The 17,398-nt window shown below is 44.6% G+C and overlaps 1 protein-coding gene across 2 annotated transcripts in view; it reads left to right on the top strand.

Annotated features, from left to right (window-relative positions):
• Positions 1–7,384: 7,384 nt before the first annotated feature.
• The window catches only part of CDC42SE2 (CDC42 small effector 2), a 96,608-nt gene continuing 86,594 nt past the window's right edge, over positions 7,385–17,398 (top strand). Inside the window, exon 1 of one of the 2 annotated variants that reach the window (XM_035099731.2) lies at positions 7,385–7,883. The gene's annotated coding sequence lies outside the window, so the exon portion shown is untranslated. Of the gene's footprint in view, positions 7,884–8,012; positions 8,172–17,398 lie in introns of those variants that run through there. The other variant, XM_035099733.2, reaches the window with a different exon arrangement.

Genomic DNA, 17,398 nt, shown 5'->3' with positions numbered 1-17,398 from the left:
GTTGCTCCTGCCAACTAGCAGTTCGAAAGCACCTCAAAGTGCAAGTAGATAATTAGGTACCACTACAGCGGGAAGGAAAACGGCGTTTCCGTGTGCTGCTCTGGTTTGCCAGAAGCGGCTTTGTCATGCTGGCCACATGACCTGGAAGCTGTACGCCGGCTCCCTCAGCCAATAACGCGAGATGAGCGCTGCAACCCCAGAGTCGGTCACGACTGGACCTAATGGTCAGGGGTCCCCTTTACCCCTTTAAATCCGGCACTGCACACACTATATGTCTCTCTCTCTCTTTTTTTTTTTTAGTTTTGTTTGTTCAGAAGGGAAACCATCACATTTGGTGGGGGGAGGGAGTATCAAAATTAGTCAGAAAATTGGCTGCAAGTCAAAAATGCCAACAAGGCCTGAGTCACCATAAACAGTCAACGCAAGTAGCAGTCCATTAATTAAGGAATGGGATAACAGAGTGCCTTTGCCAGGGCCAAAATATATTTCCCAGCCGGCTTGCAGTGCCACATATGCATTAGGTAAATTTAGTTTTGTTTGCAGGTCAATAAATTAAATATCTCGTTGAATCAAGTGGATAAAGTACAGCTCCAAGGGTGAACGGAAGAATGGAGAAAGCCAGTCCTGTGAAAGGGTTGGAGTGGGGGGGGGGGTTGGACTGGGGAAGCCCTGGCTCAAATTTTACGGCCATAAAGCTCCCTGGGTGAACTTGGGCCAATCACTCACCTTTCTCCTTACCTGCCCCACTGAAGACAATGGGATTTAGTTTTAAGTAGATGTGCACATGTTTGTGCTGCCAGAGATGCACCTTTTTTTAGCATCCCCTGTCAAAACTATCTACTGTACATTTCAGAAAGTGCTGGTCTCTGGTTCAAACAGGTTGTTAAGCTTACAGTGGTACCTTGGTTCTCAAACTTAATCCATTCCAGAAGTCCGTTCCAAAACCAAAGCGTTCCAAAACCAAGGTGCGCTTTCCTATAGAAAGTAATGCAAAATGGATTAATCCGCTCCAGGCTTTTAAAAACAACCCCTAAACCAGCAATTTAACATGGATTTTACTATCTAACGAGACCATTGATCCATAAAATGAAAGCAATAATCAATGTTCTGTACTATAAAATAAATAAGACAGCATTGTAGATGATAAAAATTTAACAATAAATAAATTTCCTAACTGCAGTGATGATTGCCATTGTTTGGATGGGGGGCTTTTATCCATTTCTGCAGTCACACAATCAATCAATCAATCAAAACAAAAAACAAGCCACAGAGACAAAAATGAAAAAGCCACACAGACAAAAATGCAAAAAAATAGCAAAAACAAAAGCATCAAATATCACCTCAGAACACTGCAATCAGAAATTGAAGGCTTTAATTAGGATGGGGGGCTTTAATTTTCTGCTTAAGGGTAAAACAGTAGCAAATAAGCCTTAATTAGGATGGGGGGGGGACCTCAAATTTGCTGCACAACAGTAAAAACGGAAGCTCAGGAGCACTTTCAGCTTCCGGGGCAAAGTTCGAAAACTAGAACACCTACTTCCAGGTTCCGAGTTGTTCGGGAACTGAGCTGTTCAAAAACCGAGGTACCACTGTACTAAAGCAAATTTATACAGGTAGTAAAATCAGATGAAATATTGGTTTAACATTTCACATGCCTTAATAAAGTGGATGGTCCATTTTGTTTGTATATAATGGGTGTTAACAGGCAATCCCCCCGCCCGCCCGACCGACCGACCGACTTTCCCAAAATATTAATCACTGTTGATTCTATACTATTTAGTGGAACTAGAAGAGCTTGAGAAACAGATTGCAGTGATTTTTTTAAAATATATTTGTCCGTTAGTAATAGTCAATGACACCTAAGAAGTGGATGTGGATGCAAAGATCTTAGTTTATTCCCGCCAGGGATTTGAGAATGTCTTGGGCTACAAAGGCTCAAAAGGTTATGAAAATATACCCAGAAACTTTGCATTGTAAAACTAGGATTGCGTTTTCATTTGAGTAGATGCCAGAAGTATTATAAATACGTTAAACATCAACCAACTTGATGGCTGTTTCTTATCTTAGAGGGTTAATTCTGCTTTAGAGGTCAAGAATATCAAACAATTATATATATTTGCAATTTTTATATTAATTCACCCAGAAGAAGAAGAAGTAATATTTCTAGACCATAACCCTGAGGAGGAAGGTTGGGGGAAATTGCATAGGTAAAATACAGATTTCTAGTCACTAATTTGGCCCCGATTCAAAATAACTTACTGTGCTATACAGGTAGGTAGCCGTGTTGGTCTGGATCGAAGTAAAATAAAAAAAATTTATTTTACCCCTCCCCACCCCTTCTCTACATAAGTGCCTGGAAACTTCCATTTCACTGTATCTGAAGAAGTGTGCATGCACACGAAAGCTCATACCAAAATAAAAACTTATTTGGTCTTTAAGGTGCTACTGAAGGAATTTTTTTATTTTACTTCGATCCAGACCAACACGGCTACCTACCTGTAACCAGAACTATGGAAGGCACCACATTGAGCCGCATGAAATGGAAGTCCATCAACCTCACCAAGAACCCCACCCCTCCCCACCCCTTCTCTACATAAGTGCCTGGAAACTTCCATTTCACTGTATCTGAAGAAGTGTGCATGCACACGAAAGCTCATACCAAAATAAAAACTTAGTTGGTCTTTAAGGTGCTACTGAAGGAATTTTTTTTATTTTACTGTGCTATACGCTACATGCCTCTTCAGAAGCAAGTCACATTATGTTCAGCGAGGTTTACTCAGAGATAAATGTGGCAGTTCCATTGAACTTCAAGAGTATGTACTTCTGAGAAGACATAGATAGACCTGCTTTATTATTTATAGTTTTTCTACCCACTTTAAACTACCATTTTCTCATTATTTATTTTATTCTAATAGTTTATGTTTGCAGCAGGGGGGAGCAAAATGCACCAGTGATTGTTAGCACAGAGCTAGATGGTTCTGCTATATTATTCATTTTCTCACATTTACGGGTACTGTATGTCCCACCTTTTCCTTCTCCCATGGAATACGGCAGGCATTCATACGGTTCCCAAGAGGTCTCTTACCCAGAAACTTACCAGATGCAAATTTGCTTTAGTTCTGTAAGGTGGTATGGTTTCATGTGCCTTCAAACCACACTTTGCTGTTTTGGGTGGTAGATGGGAATCCCATTCATAAACAACAAATGCTTTTCTGTCTCTGGTGCCTGCTCACTGAAATTCTCTGAAACCACTCCAATGATTTGCAACACCAACGAAGTGTCGAGTTTGAAGCCCGTGGCAATATTTATTCCGTTGAACTTAATGAAGGTTGCTGATGGAGATTAACTTTTCAAGATCTCAAGTCCATCTCGCTACATTATTAGTTGATTCTTACTTGCTCTACACCTCTGTGGTGTTAGAGAACCTACGTCTCAACAGGCCAGGGCCGGCTCTGCCATTAGGCAGAGTGAGGAAATTATCCACCCCAGCCATTCTTCCCGAGCTATTTCCTTGGGTTGGAGCACAGAGTTATGTGTGCTTCAAACCCCTCATACACCCCATAAAGCAGCCTGCTTCTTTCAGATGCACTTGATTGGATTTAATGCATTTTTATACTGCTTTCCATTCAAAAGGAAACCCAAAGCGGCTTACAATCAGAGGCGCTGAGTTGTGCCCAGCATTGGGGGTGGGGGGCGTTGCATGTGTGTGGCATCACAGGGGTGCCTATTGCATCGGGAAGAGGCCAATAGTGGGATGAGGCATACATCAGATCGTAATGGCGATGACTGGGTCTGCACAACACAATCTTCTCCTCAATGTCATTACAGTTAATGTACTGTAGTTACATTATGTACAGTTAATGTACAGTTAATGTCAGGTTAAGTACTTAATTGGTTCTGGAAGTCTGTACTTAACCTGAAGCGTACTTATCCTGAAGCAAACTTTCCCATTGAAAGTAATAGAAAGTGGATTAATCCATTCCAGACGGGTCTGCAGAGTACTTAAATTGAAAGTACTCAACCTGAAGCGTACTTAATCCGAGGTATGACTGTATTTGTAGCATAGGAAGGGGGCTTTCAAGGGTTCAAAGGACCACCACTTTCTCGAGCATCTGCAAGCCGTTCTAAATATTGCTGAAATGACCCTCCCACACAGAACTCAAAAACACACTCCGGAAAATGAAACACAAGCCTTTTGGACTGCTAAATAGCGAGCCCGAGAGCCATAAACCTGGCCGGAAACAGCCTATCTCTCACCATGCACTTGCGGAAGAACCCCAGGCTGCCAAGGTAACAGACTCCCTATGGGTCTGCTGACCTCTTCAGACCCCTTAGCATGACGCCTATGCCCAGCTCTGTGCAAAAGAGAAAGTGCAGTTCAAACCATTCGAGAAAGAGCTGGAGAGAGGAGCACCCAATCTGGGGAGTTTGAACTTCAATGTACCACAGGGGGGCACTTCGAAGCAGTACCAGTGTCCGATTATTTTGTGCCATAGGCAAGACTAACTATTTGCACCCCACCCCAAATGGCTAACTTCAATTGTCCACAACTGTCATTTCATTAACAAAATAATAATAATGGCATGGCCCAAACTTGAAACTGCTAGATTTATTTTAAATTGCAAGAATAAGTAACACAAGAATCTCTGGTTATCTTTCTCAAACACAAAAGAACATGTTTTAGCACACAAATAATTTTGACTAGTATTGTGAATTGTGATATTAAAATTTAAGTCTCTTAAGTTTCAACTTCAGTCACATTAAAACCTCACTTTGCAGGCCTTTTGCTTTGCAAATGTTGTTGCTTAGGGCATGTTCAGTTGATATATTTGCCAAGCAAACTAGTCTCTTTTGCAACATTGTTGAGTGTGTGCAAGTTTTTGTAAGTTTGAGCTTTGACAAACTGTGTTTACCACTTGCCACTGAAACAGTCTCTTCTTTTGGAGACTTAGTAGTTCTTTCACTTTTCTCAACATCCTCTTTTTTCTTCTGTGTGTTTTCCAGAAATATTTCCAATTTGTGAAACTTCTGCCTAAGAGTTTATATCGTCTGTAGTGGGAGCACCACATTCAGAGCCAAGAGGTAGATGAAGAAAGGAAGACCACCACAGAAGGTTCATCTAGGGTCCTTCCCTGAAAGGCTTCCAATAATTTGTCTCTCTGTGGTTCTATGCACAGTGTCACCCATTGCTGTGTTTTCAAAGTGGACATGTGAATATTATAGTCAAATGCATTGATTGGTTTGATCTGCAGTCCATTTTCAGGCACTTCTTCCTTTCTAACCATTGCTTTGCTCAATCCACCAACTCCCAGGAAAACTCTCCTTTGAAATATTTCTATTTGACTTCCATGGAGCACCTATTTTAACTTACATGGATAACTACCGGTATATAGCATTGTATTTGTGCCAGTGAAGTCTCAAACACCTTCTTTTTCTTCTTCTTTGGTGATCACTCGTAGCTGAGTAAGATTGTTTTCCATGAACACGGTCTTAACAGTGAATCTGTAAGTGACTGTGGAGGCCAGTTCTGGATCCATATGTCCTTTCACAGTGGGGACATAGGTTTCTGGGTGGAATTTTTCATGCTCCTGCCCCCATTACCATTTGCCAATCGGCATGGGCCTTTTGGGGGGTTTGGGTTTGGTATGGGTTTTTGGAAGATGCCTGCGCATGAATTTGTTTTATGTGTGTGGATCAGTGCACGCTGACCAATGCACAGTCTTTGCAGTAAGACACCAACTGGCTGATCTGTGTGGTGGGACAGAATGTTCATAGAATCATAGAATCTCAGAGCTGGAAGGGACCCCAAGGGTCATATAGTCCAACCCCCTGCAATGCGGCAATCTTAGCTAAAGCATCAATGCCAGATGGCCATCCAACCTCTGCTTAAAAACCTCCAAGGAAGGAGAATCCTTAAAATGTCTTCAGCTCAACTTCTGTGCGAAAAGGAAAAGCTGACTGGTTGGTATCCAAATCTCAAATGGGGGCAGGCAGGCAGAGGACTAGGGAGATATCCTAGTGTGGCTGAGTGGGGAGCCAGGTTAAAAAGGGAAAAGTAAGTTGCTTGAGGAAAAGGGCAGATGGGAGAGGGATGTAAACAGAGAGAGAATTGTGGGGTGGGGTGAAAGGGGGAACTATTCTAGCTTTCAAGGGCCGACGTATGGTATGGCTGGGCAATATATCAATATATCACCCACAACCACTTTGAAGTCCATATCATGATACCGATTTCAACATTTTTGACCTGGCAATATATCATGAGTCACGATGTGTGTTGCAAAAAACAGATTGTGGGAAAAACTGTGAAGCCACTCGATGCCTCTGCATAGCTCCATCCTTTCCCCCCCAGACATCGTGATATATTGGTATATTGAGATGTTGAGCTGGTGATATATCACAACATCGAAACCAGATATCACCCAGCCCTAATGGAGGGTAGAGCTCAAAGACATGCCAAAGAGGCTAGTCAATGGTCAGGATGGCTTAAGGAAGAGGTTGCCCGGGGTGTAGACCTGATGGCGGAAATGTTGCCGGTTGCAGCTTCTGCTATCACTGTGGCATCTTTACCTGACAACCCAGAAGGCACTAAGTAAAGGGAGGACCAGGGCCATACAGGCTGAATTTAATCTATTGTTTTAAAGTGATGCAGGTGGCGCTGTGGTCTAAACTACTGAGCCTCTTGGGCTTGCCAATCAGAAGGTTGGCAGTTCAAAACCTCATGACCTTATGAGCTCCTATTGCTCTGTCCCAGCTCCTGCCAACCTAGCAGTTTGAAAGCACACCAGCGCAAGTCGATAAATAGGCTGCGACAGGAAGGTAAACAGCATTTTGTTGCGCTCTGGTTTCCGTCATAGTGTTCTGCTGCGCCAGAAGGGGTTTAGTTATGCTGGCCAATGACCCAGAAAAGGCAAGATGAGCGCCACAACCCCATAGTTGCCTTTGACTGGACCTAACTGTCCAGCGGTCCTTTACCTTCTTTTACCTTTACCTATTGATTTAAACTAAAGCACCAGCTCGAGTGATATATCCAAAACGGCGGAAGGGTAGGTTGTGACTGGCACCACAAGAAACCGGCTTGGCCCTATCTGAAAGCGCACCCACCCACCCAAACCAGCTGCTACATTGCGTTTCCTGAGAGAACCTTCCCCCCCAAACTACAATTCCCAGAGTCCTTTGGTGTGTGTGGGGGGGGGGGGAAGGCGAGGTTACGACAAGCATAAAGCCGTTTCAGTTCGTAGTGCAGACGCCTCTTGCTGGTCGTTGGACAGCGCCCCGCCTCCCTTCGTAGCCAGCTAGCTAGCTAGCCAGCCAGCCGGCCGGCCGGTGTTCCCCCGTCTTGCCCCTGCTTTGGCGCGCCTCCTCCCCGCCTTGGGTCCCCCCAGGCCGCTCATGCGCGGTCCTCCTCGCAGTCCGCCGAAGCGCCTTAGCAGCCCCTCCGAGGCGCGTCTCTCGACCGGCACTAGCTCCGTGTCAGCCGGCTGGGGAAGAGGAGGAGGAGGAGGAGCAGGTCCCACCCATCTACCCTCCCGCTTGCCGGGGCTGGGGGAGAGTGAGCAGGAGCCGCCGTCGCCGCCTCATCCCTACGCCACCCGGGCTGCTGCTGCTGCTGCTGCTCCGTCTGCGCGGGATTCGCCCCTCAAGGCAGACCGAGGCCGAGCTGAGGGCGCAAAACGAAAGGAAGCGAGCGGAGGGGCGGCGGAGACAGCGACGCCTCCTCCTTTCCCCCGGCCGCCTGCCTCTTCGCCCGCGTCGGCTTCAAGCGCAGCTTCCTCTCCGCCATCCCCGGAGCGGCGGGGAGGGGAGCCGAGACGAAACGCGACAGGACGCCGGTTGCAGAAAGGGAGCTAGACAAAGGAGAGCCGGAGGCTGCCGGCGGGGGAGAGGTGAGTGGCAGGCGGAGAGAGCGAGACGCCTTGTTAGGGACGCTTCCCCCCTCCCTCCCCCGCAAAGCCGGGCGTCCCATTGCTTAGGAGGGTGGTGTCGGAGAGACCAGGTAAGCCCCCCCTTCCCCGCGATTCCTCCCCTCCCCTCCCCCGCAATCGCATCCCGCCTATCAAGCCTGCAGCAGCGAGAAGGCACTGATGGAGCGGCGCGCGCGGGCTGCGTAAAGGTGGCGGTGGCGCTGGGCAAGGACCGTGGCTGCAAGAATGCTCAGCCCTTGGCGAAATAAGGTGCTCTTCTTGCGAAGCTGGGAGAGGGACGGCGTGGGGGGTGTTTCCACCTTTGCATCTCCCCAGCGGTGTAGAGTCCGAGGCCTTCCCATAACCTGGCGCCCTCGGCTGTAGCCCTATGGTCCATATTGGGGGGTGGGGGGTGAAAGTCTGGGTGTTTTGTTTTTCTTCTAATCCGTCCTCAGCTCCATGGCGCTGCCCTTTCCTTTCAAGGGAAAGGAGGAGTGCCGAATGGGAAATAACATGGCAAGGAGGTGAAGTCTCAAATACCACACACATGCACACACTCCGACAACAATTCAGAGGCAATATAGGGGGAAGCGTCAGAAAAAGGAAAGCGTTGGCTGATTTTTGTGTGCTTTCTGGCGATGGAAGTAGCCAGCCATGCTGCCAGGAGCTGGGTGGGTCTCGCCGTGCTATACCAGTCTGCACCTCTGCCATTTTCAGGAAATGTTACCCTACGGAGTCTTCTTCGTATATGCAGAGGTTTGGAAGAAAATGATGGTTTTCTGTTTTCTCTGAATTCAGCCATTGAGTGGTTCAGTAAGTAAAGGGGGGGGGGGGAGTCTTTTCTTTCGCTCATTCCTCTCCCACTCAAATAGCAGAGCAGAATATGAGCAGAATTTACGCGTTGCATTTTCCTTATGGGGTTAAAGCGATAGAAGGTCTTTCCCACCCTTTCCCTCTCCCCTCCCTCCCATTTATTTACAACGTCTCAAGATGCCAGATTCGTTCTTGCAATAATTGCTGCCTGGAAAATCGGAAGCGTGTGATATTTTAGTAGCTAGCATGCACTCGATGCAAGTGGACAACATCAACAGTTGCAAAAAAATTTAATTGCTGGTTCTGGGTGAAGGTAATAGTCACAAGGGAGAAGGTTGTTCAGTAGCAGTATTTCCTGGACTCAAGGACAAATGGAGGCTTCTTCTGTAGTTTGTTTGGTGTGTGTTTTTCCTTGGGAGAGAGGGTGTGGTGGTCATGACTCTGTAACGCAGCAGTGCTAAGCAGTGCATGGAAGCAGGAGGCTGCTGCTTGTGCTTGTGTAGTACGGTAGAAGCAGATCTTGCAGGTCGAAGGGAAGAGATGTTACCTTAGGCTTAATTTCTGAAGCTCCCACTGTCAAAACCATATACTTCTAAGATAAATGCTTAGAAGAGAGGAAGTTAGCTAACAGTACGTGCTAAACCTCCCCATAAAAATAGATTTGATTCCAGTATATATATATTCCAGTGAATACATATTCAGTGATATTCAGCTAAGTTTTACCCAGTGAAATTAATTGACCTTAGTTAGCCATGTTCATTTATTTCTATGAGCATTTTTACCAGTTGGATTAAAACTCTCGACATTCAGCAACAGCTCAGTCCCCTGCATATTTACTAGGAAAATATCACTGTCTGAGATGCATGAGGCTTCATTCCTGATAAGGCTGTAAGCCATATATCCATTCACCTGGAAGTAATCTCCACTAACTCACTGGGGCTTGCTTTTCAGTAGACACAGAGGTGTCTTTAGGATTTTGGCCTGAATTTATTGAGACTCCTTTTGTATGATGAGTTTCCCCAACCACAGTGGATTTATCCAAGCTGCTGCAAAATGCATGGATGCTAGCTCCAGAGTGGCCAATCTGATGTAAATTAAAGGGTGATGCATGCTTTGATGTGAATATGCTTTCAAATCAATTCCTGCCTTTTCTTAAAGAGATGCAGTTTAAATACAATGGCATAGGCATATCTACAGATAATTGAAATGTACCTGTTACTCTGAACTGAAACCTAGAAGCAGAGACTGTGATAATGCTAAGCAAGATATTTCTAAATGATGAGTTAATGTTTTAAGGATGCTTTTAAAAAATGAAGGAAGCTAGGTAGTTTGGAATATTTTGATTATACAGTGGTGCCTCGCTTAGCGAATGCCCTGCTTAACGAAATTTCCGCTTAACGAAAGGTTTTTTCGAGCGGAGCTTGCCTCGCTAGACGAATGCGTTTTCCGAAAAATTCATCTAGCGAGTCGCGGTTTCCCATAGGAATGCATTGAAATTCAATTAATGCGTTCCTATGGGCAAAAAAAAGGTCGAAAAAATTCAGTGCATTCCTATGGGATTCGCTGGACGAATTTTTCGCTATAAGAAAAGACCCGTGGAACGAATTAATTTCGTCTAGCGAGGCACCACTGTACTCATTTTCAAGATTCATTCCTAGATCATGATTATGTATGGATTTATATTTATGACACAGGTATATTTGGACATGAACGTGACTGTACAAGTGTGTGTTCTTCTTTCTCTCTTTGTCCAGTATACTCACTATTTATTATTTATTGTACTTAAGCCCCGTTCTTCCCCTCCGCCAAGGAATTAAAAGGCAGCAAACATGGTTCTCTCCTGTCTCATTCAATCCCCATGTGTAACAACCCTATTAGATTAGATAGGATGAGCAGCAGTTAATGGCCCAGGTTTACCCAGTGAGCGTCATGTCTGAGCGAGGATTGGAACCCACGTCTCCTAGGTCCTAGTCTGACACGCTAACTGTTATACCACATTGGTTCCCATTGAGTAGCCATTTCCAGCACTTGTATCGGGCACAATGAAGGGAATACGCTGGTGTGGCCATTCTCATGTTATAAATACGTACACATATTTGACCTGGGCAAGAAGAAAACCCGGGGATCACCTCAGTTTGTGGTAACTCATTGGCTGGCAACAGTGTTATGTTGGAGTTGTAACAGGGCACTTTAAAGTTACTTATAGCTACAATGTGAGGGCTGTTAAAGTTTACTCTTGCCTGTGGTGAGACAGATTCTCAGGGGACAGAAAGGAAGGACACCAGAGAGGCAGAAAGACCTTCCCTGTCTAATGTATTTAAAAAACAAAACAAAAAAACCTTGATTTTAACTATTATGTATTTGTTGTTGTTCTTATGCAAGTGACTCTGTCAGGTCTTCAGCTTGCCATTTTTGGTGAGTCATTTCCAGTTGTGTCCTCTTTTCACCTCTCTGGCCCCACGCTTTGTATAAAACTGCTACTCTGCATCTATTGCTGACATGGAAATATAAACTTGTGCTTGGGACCTTTTGCCCAATGTGGGGCTTGAACCCACAACCCAGAGTTTAGGAGCCCTCTCCTTAAAGCTACCTTTTCTTTGAAGCTTTTGGCATGACCTCTTAGTCGTCCCCTAGTGAAAGTAAACATAAATACATGTACTAGAAATGGGGAAATCTGGCAATTTCAATTCTTGTTTTGTTTTTCCAATCTTAAATCAGTTCTCCACATTTCTATATCTGTTTACAATTCATTTAAAATAAAATCCTCATAAAAATCAACCAGCATCTTACCGTGAATTTCTCCTAATACACATGTTTTTTGTGTGCAATTTCCCTAATGTGCATGGTTTTTGTTTTTGTTTTGCAAAGGCAGTGTCCCTTAGCACAATGCATTTTGTTATCACTCATATATTTCTTCTATGCCCACCTTACCCTAATATGTGCATTTTTGCATTACATGGCTGGAGAACTACACTGCAAAATTGAAAGTGTGCATTTCAAGGCATGGTTGTGTTTCAGTTCATGTCTTGCTTTGGAAAGTGCACATTTTATGCTGTGAACTGCCCTGAGATCTACAAATTAAACTAACTAACAAATAAATTATTTGGTAGGCTCAGGGACACCCCCCCCCCCATTTCTACGTATGCAACTAAAAATGCATTTTCATTGATTGCTTAATTTCCATTCCCTCCATTACTCATCTGTAGCAAATCTTAAATTGGAAGCTCCTTGGGTCAGGGACCTTTCTTTTGTCTCTTGTTCTGCAAAGTGCCATGCACGTTGATGGCATTGTATACTAATACTCTTAATAGGATGAGGCCATAAAGTTTCTTCTTGGATAATTTTGCCCATTCAATTTCCATTCACTTAATGGAGTTGTGTAGGCTGATCAATATTTGATAACTGCCCATATATCCATAATGTCTTGTTTAATTTTTTATTACAGTATGTAAACCCTTTTGGTTTGTTTGAGTCACCTTATTTTCAGTTGTTCTCTTCAGTGCAGGCTTAAAGTAACCCTTCTCAAAAGTAAGCCTTATTGACTTTGTTAGAACTGATTCCAAAGTAAGTGGGTTTAGGATCGTGGCCTTAGCTATTATTGGAAAGCCCCTCTGATACTGTGTTTTCCCCATGTCTCAATTATTGTAGAGCAGGGGTGTCAAACTCAAATTCATCGGGGGCCGCAGCAGCAGTTTGGTCACCCTCAAAGGGCCAGTTGTATCTGTAGGACTATGTGTCCACTCTTTATTATCATAAATTATTGTCACTGCATTCAATTATTACTGTTTTTTTTGTAATAATGTAAGTAATAACTAGCTCTGAAAGCAGAAACATAGTCAGAATAATGGCAAGTAGATATTCAAATGTACAATTATTGTACAATTTATTGAAAAATGATTTTTGGTAACTGCACTGGGTGGTGGAGGCTCGCTAGGGTTTCATGCAGGAGCTTTGCAGAGCTACTGGTACATGGAGATGCTGGGGTCCTTCTGCATGCAGGACAGATGTTCTGCCAGTGAGCCACCACCCTTCACCAAAGGGACTGGCTGAGGTTGACTCACTGGAGCTGCTCTCCTGGTTCCAGGGTTTAAGGGCCAGAAGTATAAAGCAGCATCCTATGTTTCTGAGGAGAGGAAGAAAGATGGGAAGGACGGAAGGAAGAAAGGAAGGAAGAAAGAAAGGAAGAAAGAAAAGAGGGAGCAGGAGGGAGAGAGGAAGGAAAGAGGTGAGAGAAAGAAGAGTAGGAAAGAAGGAAGGGAATAAAGAAGTAAAGAAAAAGAAAGAGGGAGAGAAGACAGAGATAAAGAAGGAAGGAAGGAGAGGGAAAGAAAGAATAAGAACGAGAGAGAGGAAGGAAGAAAGGGAAAGGGGGGGGTCGTCGCCTTGATTCAGCGCCAGAAAAGAGCGCGAAGGGACCCACGGGCAAAAAGCATTTCCCGTGCAGCGTGAGTCAGCGGGTGTCCGTTTTAGGAGACGTGCGTAAAGCCTCAGAGTTGCACGTTCATGAGGCTGAGCCGCTGCTGAGCTCACGTTCATGAGGCTGAGCCGCGGCAGGAGGAGGAGGAGGTGAGGCAAGAGGAGGAGGCGGCTTGCCGGGTCGGTGCCCAGCAGCGCCATACGGAGAGTCCCGAGCCTCTGCAACGCAGCAGTGCTCTGTAGCACTTTGAATCCTCCTCCTCCTCCACACAGCGCTGCTGGGTGCTTTGTCTGTGCTGCTGCAGCAGCAGCAGCAGCAGCAGCAGCAGCCGTTTCCAGGCGCCGAGCCATGGCAGGAGGAGGAGGATTCAAAGTGCTACAGAGCACTGCTGCGTCGCAGAGGCTCGGGACTCTCCGTGCGGCGCTGCTGGGCGCTGACCCAGCAAGCTGCCTCCTCCTTCTCCTGCTGTGGCTCGGGGCGCTCCACGCAGCGCTGCTCCGCCTGCCTTTCTACCCCCCCCCCAGGCCCCAGCTGTTTGTTGGCGCGGCGCTTCAGCAGCAAGGTCCCGCTGCTGGGTCCCGCTGGCTGGGGCGCTCGGCGGGCCACATGACGAGGTCTGGCGGGCCGGATTTGGCCCCCGGGCCTTGTGTTTGACACCCATGTTGTAGAGCCTTGTGCTTTTGCTCTGTGTCTTCTTGTTTCTTGGGTTTACACTGACATTTCCTCTTTTGTCTACCTATGCATGCTGTGTTAGAGATAAGTATTGGGAGGGTGATAAGACCTTAGGACCTTAGTGATGGCGAACCTATCACATGCATGTCAGATGTGACACACAGAGCCCTCACTGCTGGCATACGCCCCATTGGCCCATTCATGCTGCTGTTGTTGTTGTTTTCCCCCCCATTTGTTCTCCCGCTCCTCCTACAGCTTGTCTCCACTAGAGCTTGTCTCCGCTACAGCTTGTCTCTGCTGTTAAAACCCAGATCCGTTGTTGTTGCTGGTAGCCAGAGATTGGTTTTTTAACCCTTTCTGTGCTGTTTTTTCTGGCGCTTTGGCAGACTATGTCGGTGCTGCGTGTTAGTTCCAGCAAAGGTATTATTCATCATTTATTTCTGTTCCCCCCCCCCAAAAAAGCGCAGCAGCTTTGGGGCATCCCCCCCAAAAGCAAAGCAACTTTTGCACACACACACACCCCAAAACCCTCCAACACCTCCAACAACAAGCTCAACAACTCTGGGCACTATGTGATAAGTAAGGGGTTTTTGGTTTGGTTAGGTTAAATAATTAGTTTTTGGTTTATTAAATACAGTTATATATTACAATTATACATTTTTGTTATTTAAACTATAAATATCATGAAATTATGGGTTTTTTTCTTGAAGTGACACCCCACCCTCGAGTTATGCTCGTTTTTTGGTGAATTTTGACACACCAAGCTCAAAAGGTTGCCCAACACTGTTAGGTCATTAAATGCTTCCACAACTGAGTAGTCTTATCAATTTTCCTAGTCAGTTCAGTCAATTTATGTGGTCCTTGGATGAAGGGTGGTACATTAATAATAATAATAATAATAATAATAATAATAATAATAATAATAATATTTTACACTACAATTTAAAGTATGTAAATAACTACTTTTGGGACTGGGTCCTTATATCAGTAGGTTGTCTCCTTAATTGACAAGCATTAGCTTCTCTGCTGGCAGCAATTACCTGTGTTGACTTTACTGCCAGAGCTGGGAGACCATAGTCCTCCGGATATTGCTAAACTAAAACTCCAGTAATCTCTGACCATTGCCCATGCTAACGTGGACTGATGGGAATTAGAGTCCAGTAGCACTGGGCTCCCCACTTTTGAGGGCCATGCATCCCCCACTCTTTCTTTGCCCTCATATAACTTTCTTATAGCATAATCCTAGGCATGTTTGCTCAGAGGTGGGCCCCGCCGGGTTCAGTGAGGCTTACTTCTGAGTAGATATGCTTAGGATTGCAGCCTTTAAGCCCTTTTGCAGTTAGACAACTCTGCTGCTTCATAACTGGCTTGCAGTTTGATTTTGGTTTCAGAAATTCCCAGTAGTAGTTCCGCGATGGTAATTTGCCTTGCCCTTGCAGAATGCAGCAACTTCCATATTGTTGTTGAAAGGGAGTAGAGAACAGCCAATTCTTAGTGTAGAAAGAGGGAAATTGGAGTAAATAGATAATAATTTGATCTGGAAAAGTTTAGAAAATACTAGATACCTGTGGGAAGAGAATCTGTTTGCTCTCAATGTGAATGCTCCTTCTGAAATCCTGGTCCTCTGCTAAGGACTAACTTTGTCAGCTTCACAAGGTTTTTGTTGTGACTAGTGCTGGCAATCCTTCATGCCCAGTGCTCTTTTTTCCTAAAAAAAGGTTTAGGGGTACTCTCATTTTGACTCAAGAAAATCACCATTTTATAGTTCAAATCGGGGGAAATAAATACAGTAAATGGACAAAAGTACAAAGATTCACAAAATGTCCCCCCCCAGAAAAGAAATACTGCTTATGCCAAATGCAGGGGGGGGTCCTATTTGTGTGGCAAGAAAACCCAAATACTCAAATAAGATGTGTCATTTTGCATAGCTCCTTAGTTTGCCTGAGCTGTTTGCAACATAATACCAATATTGAATTTTGTTGGAGGGGGCTTCTGGGGACAGAAATATGTGCTTGTCCAGGAAGTCTAGCTCCCCCCCCCTTAAAAACTTGGGTCAAACTTTCTTTTTGCTTTTTGAGGCTTCTGTGGAGATTGTCTACAATCTACATACCCTCAAACTTCTCTTCACAGCCAAGATGGTCTAGAAACTTCGGGTATGGATAGATCTGGCAAACAGTTGTCTATTTTGGTAGATTGAATAAGCTTGAGTAGCTCGGCACAGGAATTCTGCCTTTAAAAGGACAAACAAAGAGAACTGGGGTTCTTGGGTCACTGCACATATGTATCAGATGTCCGAAATCCAGTGCAAAGCAACTTTGCTCTGGTGCAAAGACTTATAAGCAATTGCATGCCAAATCCTTGCAGCAAGATAATGCAATCTGCCTGGTGGCCTTTCAGGAACGCTGACCCCCCATATTGCTCGTCAGAGCTCTCCTGCAGCCTGCTTCACTTCAACTGCCATTATATGAGCAAAGGCTCCTCGTGTCTTGTCACGACCGAAAGACGGCAGGAGTTTTTTTTTCAACATCTTGTCGTGGTATTCCTTGCCTATGAAAAGGGGGAGAAAACTTGACTGAATTCAGCAGAGAGGGAAGGGCAGTCTTAAGTAATCAAAAGACAAGTGCAGCAACAGCGTTCAGACTCCGAGGCCTGCTCAGGGTACCACTAATTCAGATTCATTCATTTCAGTGGGTCTGCTTTGAGTTGGGCTTAGCCGGATTCAACCCAGTGTTGCAATCAGAGTAGACCTATTAAAATAAGTGCTGTCTATTTCCCTGTTTTGCTGTTGTATCTCTTCAGGGTGGCATGCATTCTTTCTTACTGCACAATTTTTTTAAAAAAGAGAAATGATTTTTCAGCAAAGTGTAAGAAAAATAACATGTTTGTGTGCTACAAATCGGTATAATTTTCATGAGTGAATGCCATATTGTCCCCTAGAAGCATGTAATGGAAAATGGATTGCGGACATAAAATCAATTAACCTCTGCCTTGTAAATAAACCACTAATTGTGACCGAGGCTACTGGTTGTCACTCTTGTTGATAGTGTTTGGCTTTATTTTTTTTAATATATGATTTCCACCCTGCTTCATCCTTCCCTTCCTTGGTTTGCTGCTGTTCGAATCCCAAATCAAGGATGACTTTATTTAATTGTTTGGAAGCTGGATCAATAATGTGGCGTCTTTACTACTCTATGAAGCTTATTTGTATTAGAATTTTAAATGAGTTTTGCATTGACATTTTAAGCGGTTATGGGCTCCTTTCTTTAGAGGTGATTAACACATCAGGGTTAGAAATGAAGTATGAGGCTGATGCGTTACTGATACACACATAAAATGATCGCTTGGATGTTGGTGTCCCCTAGAATTAGTTTTAGTTGTTTATTGGTAGCTTACTACTTCAATTTGTGCCATATTTATTTTGAGATGGATTTGGGACTACCAAGGTGGCTAATAATAATAATAATAAATTTATATGCCACCCATCTGACTGCGTTGCCCCAGCCACTCAACCAAAGTGGCTTGTGATAGAGAGAATATACAGTATACAAATTGAATATTGGCGGTTCGCCAGATGTAAAACTTAAAATGTCTGGAC

This window comes from Zootoca vivipara, chromosome 11, assembly GCF_963506605.1.
Source record: "Zootoca vivipara chromosome 11, rZooViv1.1, whole genome shotgun sequence".
Lineage (NCBI taxonomy): Eukaryota > Metazoa > Chordata > Lepidosauria > Squamata > Lacertidae > Zootoca > Zootoca vivipara.
This window is presented reverse-complemented; position numbering and strand designations above follow the sequence as displayed.